The sequence below is a fragment of the Xenopus laevis genome, chromosome 4S (assembly GCF_017654675.1).
Source record: "Xenopus laevis strain J_2021 chromosome 4S, Xenopus_laevis_v10.1, whole genome shotgun sequence".
Lineage (NCBI taxonomy): Eukaryota > Metazoa > Chordata > Amphibia > Anura > Pipidae > Xenopus > Xenopus laevis.
In genome coordinates, this window is record NC_054378.1 from 82,295,438 (window position 1) to 82,311,647 (window position 16,210).

A 16,210-nucleotide genomic window follows, 5' to 3' on the forward strand; every position below is an offset into this window, starting at 1 on the left:
GAATAGCGCATTCGATTGAATTAAATTATAAGTTTTTCCCAAAAAAAACTTTGATTTTTTCAAAGTCGACCAATTGACTCCAAATAGGTTACAGGGGGTCCCCATAGGCTAAAACAGCAATTTGGCAGATTTTAGATGGCGAATGGTCGAAGTCAAATTTTTAAAGAGACTGTGCATGATAAATTATCGATATTCGAATTTTTTAATTTTTACAAGAAAATGATTTCAGATTTAATTATTAATGTTCATATTTAGGTTTTTAACCACAATTCAAGTTTTTTTGCATTAAAACTCAGGAACTCGAGTTATAACTTCAGTTCAAGTATTTATTAAACTAAAACAATTGAAAAACTCGAATGCAAAACTTTGACTAAAAAGCCTGCAAAGTCATGTTGAAGAAAAAGAGTTGTCCTAGGCAAATGCCAACTTTTTATTCAATTCAAGCTACTCTTCAGCTTGTAAAATCTTTTTTTCCAAAGTATTCAAGTTTTTTCAATGTTTTTATTTTATTAAATTTTTTTATATTGAGATTTTTGAATGAATAAGGTAACATTTGTGGGTTTTGTTTTTTAAATCGTGAGTTCATTAGAAGTAGAAAAAAAACCTCTAAAATGACACAAATCTGAATTTTGATAATTAAGACCATGAGACTTTATTTGAAAATCTGGTTTGCTTCCAGAAAGGGGAACATGCAGCACTTAACACATTCCTTTCTTTAGTAAATTTTGAGTGATAGAGTGCACTTCTCTGGAATAATGTAAAATATGAAATGCTGTTGGTAAGGACAGATACCAGTCTTTGCCCTCTTCTAAAACAAATCTCTGGCTCTATAGAAAAATAAATTAAATGTGGACCATTATGTTGTGCAGTAATGGCAAAGCATCAAAGGTTACAATCCTGCATCAGCCAGAGGTCCTTGCACTGTATTAAATGGCTTGTTCACATGCTATAATTGAACACATCTGCTGTCATGGTAACTTACCATTAGAAAGAATATGATGAATCTGAGCAATATCAAAAGGGAAACCATTTTTTTAAAAGTTTCATTAAAGTAGCCAAATGTCTGCAATGAAACATTGTTCTAAACACTGTCAAGGACTGGAGCATAATGCATATTTTTTACAATGTATAATTTGATAGCAAACCATACATACTCTTAAGTATAGGGCCAAGTAATAAGATGGATGCACGTATATGTTTATATAGTGCTACTTATCTACACAGCCCTGTACAGCAAAACAGTAAATAAATACAACAAACAGGGGAGTTATTACAATGATAAGTACAAACAAATTCAAAGTACAGTTGCATTAAAGATAAAGAGCTAAGTGTCAAAAAGACATAACGAGATCCCTGCCCTGTAGAGCTAACAATCTAAGAAAAAAGATATGCATTGCACCCAGAATCCCGCAGCATTATTCTGATGAGAAAAATACGATGTTTTACTAACATGTAAATAATAGCATAAGCATTTATGCCTCTGTTTAAAAACAAATATTGCCTATATGGCATATCATAAAATACTTCACATAACTGAACAATTATGGGTACATTTACCTAGGGTCGAATATCGAGGGTTAATTAACCCTCGATATTCGACCGTCTAAGTAAAATCTTTCGACTTCGAATTTCGAAGTCGAAGGATTTTGCGCTATTCCTGCGATCGAACGATTAAATCCTTTGACTCGAATGATTCGAAGGATTTTAATCCATCGATCGAAGGAAATTTCTTCAATCAGGAAATTGTTAGGAAGCCTATGGGGACCTTCCCCATAGGCTAAAATTGGCCTCGGTAGGTTTTAGGTGGCAAACTAGGGGGTCGAAGAATTTTTTAAAGAGACAGTACTTCGACTATCGAATGGTCGAATAGTCGAACGATTTTTAGTTCGAATCGTTCGATTTGAAGGTCGTAGTTGAAGGTCGAAGTAGCCCATTCGATGGTCGAAGAAGCCATATTCGACCATTCGAAATTCAAACTTTTTTTCCTCTATTCCTTCGAACTAAGTAAATGGGCCCCTAGATCTAAAACACTGGATCTTTATATCCAACTATATAAGTGCTAGTAACTAATAGATCCTCCTTAGCATTTTGTTTTGGTTAAAATGTTCACCAAAAAACACATGCCTGTCAGTGTGCATGTTCCCCATGTTTAGCAGTTTCTAAAGCATGAGGTTACATTATGTTTTGTTACATATGGGAAAATATAATGTAATAATAGTTATACATAAAAAAGCATGAAGAAGAACATGACATATTGCAATGTAATATTGCTCTACAGGCAATTATTTAAAAAAATATTGGTACATTGTATATCTTAAAAACATTTTTGGGGGGGGTAACTTATTTTTTGCTAAAAATTTGTATTAATACCCTTTCCACTGGTACAAACTGTAAAATGTGCAATCTTAATTTGACATTGGGCATATTTTGTTTCCCATGACCATTTTTATTAGATTGAATTCTTAGTCTGTAGAGTACAATAAATCAAGGAGTAATATGTTTTGCCTACTTGAATTTGCAAAAATATATAAATATTTAGTTTTCAAGACTCTTTATCTGGTTATATTACCATCAACTGCTAACTTACATTACATTCAAATCTGCATACAACAGTGTTTAATGTTCCTGTGTTTTCAGATTTCCCCTTAGAAAATATGCAAAGAACAGACATCTACAAACCAAAACAATAGTTCTGTTTCTACTTTTTGTACACATTTCTTTAACAAGAATCCTCTATGCTGAACACCAGTTCCCTTAACTGTGAAGATCCCCACTCTGTTCCTCCTGTGAGTTCAGACTGATTTTCTTACTGCTTGTATGGTTCCTTTAGTTGCACTACCATCTGGTAACTTGGTTTCTCTTGTGAATGCAGACTAGTAACACATTTACATATTTTAATATGCGTGTCTTGTCTTTGAAGTTACTGGAACTTTTCTAGATTAACTCTTTAATTTCCATATCATGTTCTGCTGTTATTAGTAATACAAAAACAATAAACAATTCAGTGAATACTTCCACATACTACTACACTTTCTTAGATCCCTACTCAGCTGATAAAGCAGGAATATTATAAAAGTCAAATAACCATCCAAAATTAGGAAACTAGTAGTATTCAAAAATGGATATACAGAAGCAATTCATCATTCTCTTCGTTATTGTTACGAAAGGAGTAGCAAACCCAAAACTAGCGCTAAGGTCCCAATTGTGGCTCACTCTTTTGCCTATAACAACAACCTTTCTGGGCAACGAAAGGGAACCAAACATTAAACTGTAATGGAGAACAAGGAGAGTGGTCAAGGGTCAGACTGGGTCGATCAGGAGAGGCAGTACAGATTCAAGAGATGAGAGAGTAGTTAAGGTCACAGGCTGAGTCAAACACACCAATATCACAGTACAAAGCAGGATTTAAGAGAGTAGTCAGTACACGAGCAAAGGTCAAATCAGACCAAGCATCGAGCAAGAAGAAGTCAGGGACAGGCAGGGTCAAGAAAAAGCGCTCCCTGGAACTATGAAAAATAGACCTACATTGGGCAATGAGTATTAGATTGAGGGCCATTTAAATATTTGAATTTCAGTGCGTGCAATAATGTCATGCACCGGAGCTGAACCAAAGATGCATACACATATCAGAAGAAGGAAGCTATGGCTGGAGGCATCCCTGCAGGGGGTATGGCGGGTGCCCCCACCACACCGCTTGATAATCAGATATAATTACATTACCCCCCTCTAGAGGGGGCCACCAGACTCCTAGACTTACTAGGGAACCTGGCATGAAACTGACGCTAGAGATGGTCAGCATGAACATCAGAAGTTGGAGCCCAAGACTTCTCCTCAGGACCAAAAACCCCAGAAAGATGGGAATCCATCAACCTTTGCACCAAATACTCAGGGTGAACATAAACAGAGATAGGAGGAGGAGGAGGAAAATTCTGACAAACAACTCTGGCAGGCTTCAATAAAGAAACATGTAAACAATTCAAACAAATTTTAGTTTCAGGGGGTAGTTCTAAATGGACAGAGCTGGGATTAATAACTTCACATATTGAAAATGGACCAATGTATTTGGGCCCTAACTTGGCTGAAGGAACTTTCAACAGATATCCTAGACTCCTAGAGGATAGCCAGACTCCATTACCCATCTAATACTCAGGTGACTCTTAACAGTGCCTAACAGAGGGGCCAATTGTACAATGAAATCCATGCAGTAATTACATGGGGAGATTTAAAACATGAAGGCTTACAGCCTGTAACCCCCAATGAGGCAGCTTGCCTGTGACCCAATCAATTTTGAGGGAATGCCTGGAATCACAGGGGTGTGAGGGCAATGGATAATATAGAAGAGAATACCATCAAAGTGATTCCCCACAGACATGACTGTGTGCTTTAAAATAATTTGGACGCCCATTGACTTTAATGCATTTGGACAAAATAGACAAATAGTAATTTTAATCAATGGGAAGCTGGGTGGTAACTCATGGCAATGTTTTGCTTTAACGGTTTGCTAATCACTTATTGATTGCTATGGTTTACTACCAATTTGAAAATTTGCCCAGTGTTTCTAAATACACCCAGTGTATATGAAAATGATTAGTATAAATGATTAGTACTAATACTTTTTGCCGCCCATGAATGTTTTCACAAAACTGCGCAGAAACTTCACAGATGAAAATCCTCAGCTACAAAAAAAATTGGTGCACAGATAAAAACTAATGAGTGTCAAAATTATACGGACACCCATTAATTTTAATGCATTTGGACTAAACAGTCGCGCATATAAAAATTGTTGTGTGTCAGTAATTTTGCCGCCCATTGACTTCAATGCGTTTTGCCAATGTTCGAGGTTTCGCAGATTATACGGCAAAATTATACGGACACCCATTAATTTTAATGCATTTGGACTAAATAGTCGCGCATATAAAAATTGTTGTGTCAGTAATTTTGCCGCCCATTGACTTCAATGCGTTTTGCCAATGTTTGACGTTTCGCAGATTGTACGGCAAAGCTAAACGGAATAGATTTGCCCATCACTAATTGGTACCGTTTCCTTTTTACCTTAATGCCTTGTGTTTCTAGTTTTAAACCAATGGGTCTATTTAGATATAAACACAGTAAAAACTTCAAGCAAAAATGGAAAGGCTAAAGACGATGCATAATGGCATAAGACTGATCACCACAGTTTACACTAGCACACACACAAAAGTACCCCCATGTGCCAGTGTAGAGCATATTTATCTCTCACAAGCAAACAGACACTGACTCTTAGCAGCACTTTCATTAATATTAGCATATTTTATCCCATACTGTGTAGGTCATTTGGGGGTACATTATGGCTAACTTCATTTAATGACCTCTGGTGCATTTCAGTGAATTAAAAACACAATCAACGAAACAGTTTCAGCATCGCTTTTATTAAAATGTCCACAGTCTCTTTGTCTAATTTCCCTATTACCTCTGAACACTGCTTGGCTCCTCTAGTCTGCAATTAGTCTTCTTTGTGTTATTTTAATTGCCACACAATTATGATTAAGAACACAATTATTCCCATTAGAAGTCATCACCTAATGAATTTTCCAAAATCTCCTGCTACTATCTGCAACCTTAATCTCTTCAATTAAGTACAGTTTATTCTATTTTATGCCCTCGCACGAGCAATAATAATATCACCAGTTCTATACAAGCACTGGTTAGAAAAAAATGAAATTCTAGTGTTATTTGTCATGCAAGCTATGCATGTAAATCCCAGTGCAGTTATTTCATAACAATGTGATTACCTTTACATATATATGCTTAGAAATAGCATCTAGTGTATTTTCAAGGCATGATGCACAATTTAGTCGAAAAGCCTACTTCCCTGCTGTGCTAAACTTTCTGCAGCAAATAGAAAAGTAACTATTGTACATTTTTTTTGATGCTTTACTGTGTGGTAATTGGAAAGCACAACAGGAGTTGTCTTTATTTGTTATATAATACACAAAAGCCATTAATATCCTGTAAATTATATCCTTATAAACGGTGAGTTCTGATGTCATTTCTGTCACATGACTCACTGAAACTTGTGTATTATAATAAATAAAGTAACCCCAATTGCCAAATATGAGGATATTAGAAGTTACCTCGGAGTTCCATGACCTGTATAAAAGCACTCGGCCTTCGGCCTCGTGCTTTTATATGGTCATGAAACTCCTCGGTAACTTATAATATCCTTATATTTTACAAGAGGGGGTACTTTATTCACTATATAATTTATTAAGTTAACATGGAAAAGTTACCAGTCTTCTTGACTAAATCTAGGGTATTGGTGACCTGCACTTCCATGCCAATGACAGATGCACAACATACGAGTATACAAAGTTTATTTTTGGCAACTTCAATGGTATCCAGCCTTATCCTTTAAAGTACTGTAGGTCATTTCATATAAGCATGCACATGTTTCTGCAGAATTTTGAACCTATAGGTAAAGAAAATAGAAACCATAGAGTGTATCTTTTAGAAGTGTTTTATTTAAGAGGTGGAAGTCTGTTTATTTTTTCAGCCTTATGATACGTGGTGACTGTAGAGTCTATTGTGTAGTAAAACTCCATTATACACTGGATCAGTAGAGGATTCTTATTTACTGTACAAAAACTGAGTTTGGTACATGGCTGTGTTTTTTTTGGGGGGGTTGCATTTAATTGCATTTTTTTTATGCTCATTCTTTCTCACTTTTGTTTCCTCATTTATGGGCACATTTTTGAAAAAATAAAAATCCTAGCAACTAAAACCAGGTAAGCTTATATTTTGCAATAAAAAAAAACTTGAAGAAACAAGGGAAAACATGCAATTGAGGCAAATAAAAAAAACACGATTATGTTTTTTTAACATTAAACTATGCAATTCCTTTCCTCTATCATTAATACGTCAGCACTCCTGTAAACACAATAGATATAGTAGAACCCTCATTTTACTTTTTTTAGGGGACCAGAAAAAAATCTAGGAATATATAAGATCAGGAAAATGCATGGCTGCTAATGGGGCCAACCCCGCTACTTAAAAACAGCTTTGGCCAGGTGTATAATGAATACACTTGACACCACTCTGGAGGATATAAAGGCCACAGCTTTATCATATATATATATATATATATATATATATATATACATATATATATATATATATATATATATATACACACATACATATATATATATATATACACACACACATACATATATATATATATATATACACACATACATATATATATATATATATATATATATATATATACATATATATATATATATATATATATATATATATATATATATATATATATATATATATATATATATATATATATATATATATATATATATATATATATATATATATATATATATATATAGTCCTCCAAGAAGCCAGCACTCTCGAAAAATAGTTTCAAATGCCTGGGTGCAGTATCGACAGTTTCGATCTCCACATGCACAAATAAGATCCGCACTCACAGGACTTATGAAAATTATAGAAAATTTATTGCAAAAGTCTAACGTTTCGACCTCATCCGAGGTCTTTTTCAAAGTAACAAATACTATCACACAAATGCTTTAAATACCTAGATTGGCGGGAAAAACAGGTTCTTGGCCAATTAAAGATGACGTGTCCACCTCATCATTAAACCACGACAAATATACATATCCCAGACAACATAATAATAATAAAATCATTACACAAAAGTAAATTACAGTATAACAAAACCCACACTCTAATACAATGTTAAAAACAATTAAAACCAAATATTCAGTAACATTATATATCACTTCCCAATTTGTTGCCATAATTGTTACATAGCTGTTACTTGTTACAAAAAATATCAGTTTGAAGGAGAGTGGAAGGTCTGTTCAGGGGTTCCCTCTACAATTGTAATTTGATGTTACTATTCTAATATCTTAAACTGGATAACAGCGCAGTGGTTCTGTATAAAACATTCTAATAGCCGTCATATAACCCATCTCTCTACCGCTCAGTGTCATTATAGCCCAGGTGCTCGCCCACCTTCAGAGATTTATTGTCAGGACAATTGTCAGGACATGGAAAATGTGCTTATCATAAATATACTCATTATTAATTAGTATGCACTAAAGGGTCAGTCCATACCAAATAAGAGGACATATGTTTATTCAAACAGTGACCTGTATCTATATAACCCGATATTCAGGCATGTACTAACCATACATGTGTATCCGACTGTATCTATCTATTACACCAACGATCCTCCGTGTAAACCCATACTGGGATTAAAAAATAAATCAAAAATAAATAAAATATCATTGTGCAGTTAAACATCTTTTCATAGATGTGAATGCCCCAAATCTTATAATATAATCAATAATACTCCTCAGTGTATAACTAAACATATGAACATAAAAATGAAAAAATGAAAAAAAGTAAAAGGTAAAAAATAAAAAATACATTTAATATGCCCCTAGTGTCCAAAATCCATAATCCCGATCGTGATAAATTAATCGATTTTATTAACCCCATAGTGTCAAAAGATGAATGAATAAAATCATACTGTAATTGGTACAGATCCGAAAACAGAATGTCCTCTGCTCGGCTGTTGACCCCCCCAGTAGATGTATCAGACAAGGTGGATGTTCCTCTTCCATCTATTACATCACGGCAAAGACACACCGCGGCGAGGAGAGCACAGCACCCACACATATATACACACACATATATACACATATATATATATATATATATATCAAAATGCAATAAGGTCCGCACTCTCAGGACTTCTTAAAAGGAAAAAATTATTTATTGTAGAAGTTACAGACTGACGTTTCGTCCTGGTCCCAGGCCTTTCTCAAAGTAACAATTCAAATGCATTTTATACACATGATAAGGCGGGCAAACAACAGTCTGATTGACGCGATGTAATCGTCAGCATTTAGCGACTGCCAATCAAACCAACTTTCATTGCTGCACATAAGTGTTGCTTAAATAGTTAATTTATCTAAACCCATTATAGGGAACCAAAAGGCTACTTTTAAATAATAGTTTAAAACAAAGTTAAAAACAAACCACAGTGTTGCAATGTTACTTGTTGAAATTATTATAATAAAATTGTAACAATCAAAGTGTTGCTACTATGTATAATACATGAGGATCTAATAAGACATGGACAACTCGTTCTATCACTGGGCCATATTATACCTTAACTCCATAAAACCAAGTATATTTTTCATATATCATTATAATAAATTATGTAAATGTCCCTCTTACTGACTCTATATTACACTAGTTTAATGAACTCACATGTTCGTTAGCTCACACTACATAGAAGCACACACTTCTATATACCTCAGAACTTTTAAACTATGCACAGGTGATTACCCTAGTCTCTACGCCCACCTACTATTGTGAAACCCAGTAGAATGTGTCATAAATATAAATAATACACAATAAAAAGGTTATATGTTCTGATTTGTATCCAAGTCACTATGTGTCCTAAAAGGAATCAAACTGTTAATACATAAATCTAAATAAATAAATTAAAATTCCCCACGTATAACTTCAAAGTAAACTACCCATACAGTACATTATGTATCACACCGATCCCAAAAAGGGCTTCATTTACCCTTAATTGTGTAAATGCTATTTGGTTTAAATAAACACTAAAGTGCTACCCACCATAAATACCAATCAATGACAAATGCATAAATAGAAAAAATATGTGAAAAATATATAAAAAAATAAAGTGAAAAAGCAAAAAATGGGGGAAGACAAAAGTAAAAAAATTGATTGCATATTATGCACAGTTCATATGTCAGATCAAATCTGCTGCATTCCCTCATGCAGCGTTAATCTATGAAGCTTCTAGTTATAGTTCCATGTGTGCAAGTTCATCGATCAGGGCATGCAAACTTGAGGTTTCACTGTATATAATCTATTTTTACTTTACCAGGTATATGGTAACCAATGGTAACCATGGTCCAACATGTCAAACAGATAATGAGAATTATATGATAATGGTACATGTAGTTATATTGAAAGCAGGCAGCTTACCCTTTTATTTTTGCAGTGTTACTTGTGCTTTATCTTACAAAAGAATTTAAACTTGTTTGCCTATACCTTTGGAATATAGTCCATAATACCATATAAAATAATTCAGGATCAAACTGTATTCTAGCATCTTTTGTGGGTAGCTATAAATCAGGTAGAAGTGCTTAGTTCTGCTTCATACAGAAAGAGGCTTATAACATTGTATGGGGAAAGAAAATCTCTTTAAACCTCAGTGATCCAACCCACAGTTGGCGATATTCTCAAAGGAAACAAAATCATATTTTACTTTATCTCAAAATAAACTTATAATGCTGACATGAACCTGGAAATTATTTATGTTATCTAGAATATTATACATGAAAAGCCACGTAAGCTTGGATAAGCTCATAAGCCTTTGTAAACTTGCAAAAAACGAGTCAGTATACAAATCTCCTGTCAAAATATGGCATGGTATAAAATATCTCATACACACATTCATTCTAAAATAAGCCATTAAAAGCTATGTATGGTCCATTTGCTTTAGAGGTCACATGTTTATATATAAAATAAGGGAAAATCTTCTACAGGAAAGAAAATGTGGCTTTTAAAAGAGAAGCTATAATAGCAACGTGTAGAACTGTGATAAAGGTATGGGACCGGTTATCTAGAATGTTTGGGACCTGGGATTTCCCAGATAAGGGATCATTCTGTAATTTGGATCACCATACCTTAAAGCGGATTCTTTCATTGTTTTTATGATATTGGTTTTATTTCTAAATAACACTGTTTATACTGCAAATAATTCACTCTACAATATAAAATTCCTGAACCAGCAAGTGTATTTTATTTAGACATAATATTGGTGTTTATGCAGCCATATTTAGTCATTTTTGCCTGGTCCAGTGCTTTCAGAAAGAGCCAGCATTTTAGGATGGAACTGCTTTCAGGCAGGCTGTTGTTTTCCCTACTCAATATAACTTAATGTGTCACAGTGGGACCTGGGATTTTACTACTGAGAGTTGTTTATCTACCAGGCAGCTGTGTTAGGGAGCTGCTTTCTAGTTACCTTGCCATTTTTCTGTTGTTAGGCTGCTGGTGAGAAAGGGATGGGGATGATATCTCTCCAACTTGCAGTACAGTAGTAAAGAGTGACGGAGGTTTACCAGAGATGAAGTCACATGATTAGGGGAAGCTGGGGAACTGACACTGGGGGTCATTTATAAAGTTCACGCAGCACATATTTTTTGCAAATGGTTGTATTGCCCATGTTTTTTCCTGAACACTAAAAAATTGCACTGCTGTGCCTGTCTTTCCGGTTTTTGCAAATTCGCATTGTGAATACATTTTCGAAAAAGGCGCGCCGATTTGGACAAGCGCACCCAATGTGCGAGGTTGTTGTGCGCGAAAATAGCATTGACAGTAACTTAAATTCGCACTTTGCAAAACTGTTATGCGAATATTTTCTCCGCCACCAAAGTTGTGGTGTAATTCAGTCGCAGAGTGTGTGCATAAATATTCGCAATTTGCGAATTTTTTACATATTTAAAAAGCTCTTATAAACATTTGCATTGTGAAAAAAATTCATAATTCTGTTTTATAAATATAACCATGCACAGGGCAAATATATTCACTTTGCGAACCAATCTGCCTTGCGCAAAGTTTATAAATGACCCCCAGTATGTCTTGCCCCATGTCAGATTTCAAAACTAAATATAAAAAAATCTGTTTGCTCTTCTGAGAAACTGATTACAGTGTAGAATTCTGCTGGAGCAGCACTTTTAAATGATTTTGAAAAAACATTTTTCCCGTGACAGCATCCCTTTAAAATGAATAGGATTGTTTTCCACCAATATGGAGCCATGCATCTTATATAATTTACTGTTTGTTGCTACCTATAAAATGGAAATAATTTTTAAAAAAATGAATATTATTTGTTTAAAACTGAACCTATGGTAGAAGGCCTTCCTGTAATTTGGAGCTTTTCTTGTAACAGGTTTCCAGGTAATGGCGCCATACCAGTATTGTTTATAATGATGAGGTTTATGCTGCCAAAGGAAAAAAATATATAATCAAGAGAAACAGAAGGTTATTTAACAAAACCAACTGTAAGAGGCGCCGGGAGATAGTCTAGGGTTCTTACCTCCCTGCGCGTCTCTCTCCGATTGCGGAGGCGGATCCGGAGTTGACGTTGCGTGACGCTGGCATTACGTCGCCTGAGGTTTGGCACCTGCCTATGACACTGGCATCATGACATCATCATTCGGCGCAAATTCTAATTTTGGCGCCAAAACAGCCCTAAAAGGCCCATTCTCCATTTTGGAAGTGGCCAAGCTGGTTCCAGTTTTACTGTTCCTGTCGAAGTGTTTGTTTGTGATTCAAATTCCTGGTTTTGACTTCTGCCCGATCCTTGACTACAATTTCTGCCACCTTCCTTGAATTCTTCATCTGACTTTGATAAGGTCTTCTCCATTACCCTGCCGGTACCTCGCTTACGGACTTGTTTCGCACTTCCTTGTTGGCTTCCGCAGCAGAAAGCCCGGGGCCCCAAAGAGGCATCAGTGAACATCGGAACAGGGTCGATCTGTGTGTCCATAGGTACTGAACAAGGTTCCAGATAACACGATCATTACACCAAACTTTGAAATGAATACATTTATTTAAAAAAATGCAGTTGCATGAACAAGTTGCTTGTGTTTTGTAGTATTGATGTTTTTACACTTTTTCCCTCAATTGAAAATGTTAAAATTGTCCACACTATCTGAAAGTTAAGCTTCATCTTTTGATAAATAAAGCCTTATATAAATCCCACACATGTTAATGCAGTGGATTTTTGCTGCACTGAGTATTTTTTTTTCCAATATTTAATATTTTATAGCTTTTATTTAACCATTGGCAGTCTCTGCAAAAAAATTCTCCAGGTCCAAGATGGTAAACACCATAATAATGTACAATAAAATACAATCATTTTACTCCTAGAAAAAACTATTTACAAATGAAGATAAGGATAATAACAACAATAATAATAAATAATAATAATAATAAATAATAATAATAGAGACCCCTTATTGTTGCTATTTTGTGTTCCTCTTATATTTTGGAAATTGGATTCCATATTCACTAATATAGAACCATGATTCCATATTTAGACATTTAATGATAGTCATCTTGACATTTGAACATTTTTTTGGTATATGATAGGAGTGCACTTGAAATGCAATCATGTTAATACTTTTTCCTGATTTGACTAATCACTTGGATTGTGCTACCTGAACATGAGACAGTCTACAGCATGTGTGTTGAGTACCATTAAACTTTTACTATTTAACCGTTCAGTTCAAAATACAGAAGAAAAAAAAAATTTCTAGTGCAGGTGATGAATAAAGAGTTTTTTTTTATTTTATTTTAACTATTAACCATTGTTACCTTTTACTTTATAGCATTACTTCTGATTAAATTGAGAAACAGTGCAGGTTTACTAAATGTCAGGAAAGCAAATTGAATAGGCACACTACATGTTTCGGGCATAGCACTTTATCAGGGCATAGCCACTTGATAAAGGGCTATGCCCGAAACATGTGTGCCTACACTGCTAAATAAACACATTGCAGTTTAAAAATACTGCCTGGAGCTGCTTGATTCAATTTGCTTTCCTGATATCGTATCCCAAGGTGTGACACAGACACCTGAACCTGCAGCCGTAAGTAACCGAACAATGGGGTCTGAATCAGAAAAACTTCTTTATTATTTACTAAATGTCAGTAAGGGTTGTGGTAAGGTTGTAGTTCCATGTATATTTGTCACAAAGGTCATTATTAGCTCTATGGGTGACTGAAAAAAGGCTCCAAATCCCTCCTCATTCATTTGAATGGCAATCATATACTGTAGCATTATTCTTTTGCATTTGCCATTTAGATAAATGCAGCATCATTCCAAACATTGTGTTTCCCACTAATGGAGATTCACATCATCTGGGCAAACTAATGCATTGTCATAATATGTGCCAAAGAATAAAAGGTATATAAAAAAATGGTCTTCTGTTACCACTAACCGTGGTTAATACTTCTACAAGTTCACACTTTTTGTTGGGGCAAGATATTTACTTTGTAGGAAATACAAGTAGAAATTCGGTAGTGCCCATATAACACAAGATCTGTTAGCTCTGAGAACTCTATAGGGCAGATTTATCAACATTTGAATTCAAGATTTACCAAAACCCACATTTTGCAGACTTATTAAGTGCCAAAAACTTGAATGTAAAAGTGTGGCACCTAAAGGCAGGAGTTCTTGCAGAGTGGGAGTTGCCCATTAACAACTTTATTTACAATTTGAGTTTTTTGTTAGACATTGAAAGAGTAGAATGTGACTTTGCTGTGTCTGAGGTTTTTTTTCACATTTTAAATCGACCTAGTGAGACTCATTTTTCCATAAATAAGTTGACATTTGAGTATTGTGTATTTTGATATTAAGTCTCCCCATTTCCATTGAGCAATGAGCTAAAAGAACAAAGATTTGTTAATGGCAATTTACTACCTAACTGGTCTAAGCATAAAGTGCATGGTTTTGCATTAGGGTCTTTTTAATTTGCTTTAGAATGACCGAGATGAGAACACAGACAGCAACACAACCATATTTGTAAGGGAAGCAAAACTGCATTTCAAAACAGAGCCACACAAGATGTTCCATCTGTAGAGGGTAATGTAAACAGATTGGTGGTATTGGCATCTAATGTATGTGACAGCTGAATTTCAGTGTAGATAATTTAAAGGTGACGCATATGAGGTTTAACATATGCATGCTGCTTATTCAAATAAGAACTTTGTGTGATTAAGGATACTTTTACCCTTAGCATTTTTATAACGTATAAAAAATGAAAGCTGTGAAATTCACTTCCAGAAAAGGTCATATCAAAAGCTGCATATATTTTCAAGAAATGGTATATGCATTTATAGCAAGGTAAAATATATAAGGTTACTTGTACTGATAATTATTGTGTTGAGCCAGGGACCAGACTGTCCATATTGCAGTAAGGAAGGATTTGTAATTGGGGAGAGAAACAAGACAGAATAGATAACATTTCACTTCATATGCCTTTCGCATACTTTGGAAGCCAGGGACACAATAAACATTTGAAAGAAACAAATGACACATTTACTGGGAAATGAATGATAAACATTTATGCATGTGCAAAAGAAAGAACAGCCTCCAAGGGAAGTTGTACCAGTGACAAATTAATACCTTCTAGAATAGAGCAGAATTTCAGCAATGAACTCATTTGGGCACCAAATAATTAAAGAGGACTTTTGCTTTATCGCTCAAATGACTGTTACTATGGAGATTCTGACTTACCTCATTGCTTCTCGCAATGCTCCTCATTCACCCATAGTTGTATGTTTGATGTCATCAAAATTGTTTTCTATTTTCTCACATTTCTACGGAGACAGAATGAAAAATTCCTAAGAAATCATTTATCAATGTTGTGTCCAATTAGTATGCATGCTAACCTTAAAAAAAGATATACATACACACAAATATATGTGTGTGTGTGCTTTTGTGTAAAATATATGATCTGAATGCATATAAAACAGTGACTTTTTTCTGAAATGTAAAAAAATTCTAGAAACTCTTTAAACAAATGGCCTTTTGTTATGTAAGTTTATATTTATGACAAAAATGTATAACTAGAGCATATCTTTATAAGAATATTACACCCCCAATACAAATATTTCTGTGTAGACCTCCTTAATGCCCATGGCTGTGAGCTGATGTAACTGGTGTATATAGCTTTCAGTTTAGGCAAGGATACAGGTTAAAAATATTTTCCTGGGACCTTTGTGACCCACCTCTGCCCCCCCCTATGTTAGTGTTTAAAAAAAAAAAATCACAAAATATAATTTTACTCACATGGTGGAGTGGGTTTTTTTTATATAGATACTTGACGCTTGATAAAGGGCCTAATGAGGCCCTAAACAATGGCAATCTGATGCATGTATTTAACAAACAAAAACATTTTTAAACACTTTAATCCAGTGGGCTGCAGTAACCATGTATATTAAAATATTTTTTTTGGACCTAGACAGGACTGGTTCTATATACTGAACAAGCACTTGGCACCTGAAAATGTTAAAAACAGACAGTGCAGTCCAACCTTGAGTGGAATTTATTATTGATACTATAATATAGAATTGCC

General features: G+C 34.6%; 1 pseudogene; it reads right to left on the reverse strand.

Annotated features, from left to right (window-relative positions):
• The window catches only part of LOC108714999, a 366,710-nt pseudogene extending 350,937 nt beyond the window's left edge, over positions 1-15,773 (reverse strand).
• Positions 15,774-16,210: the final 437 nt, after the last annotated feature.